Below are 650 nucleotides of genomic sequence, written 5' to 3'. Positions count from 1 at the left end.
TTATATAAGAAGCGTCAATGCGAGACAGAACAACATAAATCAAATAAATTAAGAAAACATAATATTTATGCTACTTCAAAGAAATTAAATAAAGTACAATTTATACTTCAAAGCAATACAAAGGAAATACTATCACAAAGCGCTTCAAAGGAGTTAACGCAAAGCACTTTAAAAGACATTATAGAAGTATTAGACAATAATATTCAAACTGAACAAAACAATGAAAATAAATGTTCTAAAAATAAAGATCAACATGTATATTGTCACGGGCGATTACCGTGACACGGATGCGACAATTATTAAGAAATACGGCGCGACCTAAATTAAATCGGGAACGCCGACGAAGCGTTCCGAAAGATATATTATGTAAAAATAAAAATAACTAATAAGGATGGTTGCGCGACGGCGACCTCGTGGTAACCGAAAAGTAGTACGCTGACACAGCAACGCGATCGCTATAAGTACGCGCGACGACAAGGCGCGCGGAGTTAATCTGTCGAAAGATAAGTTCGTGTCGCGTTACCAGGTCCGCCACGAATAGTTAAGTGCCGTAACGGCGCGTATCGAGTAAGAAGAAGCGAGAGATTGTGAAATAAACTGAGACCGGAGATAAAGGCAAATAAAGTGTATTTTGTGAAAAAGTGATCAAA

Source organism: Wasmannia auropunctata, unplaced genomic scaffold (assembly GCF_000956235.1).
Source record: "Wasmannia auropunctata unplaced genomic scaffold, wasmannia.A_1.0 LD336078.1, whole genome shotgun sequence".
In the NCBI taxonomy this organism is placed as follows: domain Eukaryota; kingdom Metazoa; phylum Arthropoda; class Insecta; order Hymenoptera; family Formicidae; genus Wasmannia; species Wasmannia auropunctata.
The sequence above is the reverse complement of the archived record's forward strand: the minus strand, read 5'-3'. Positions refer to the sequence as shown.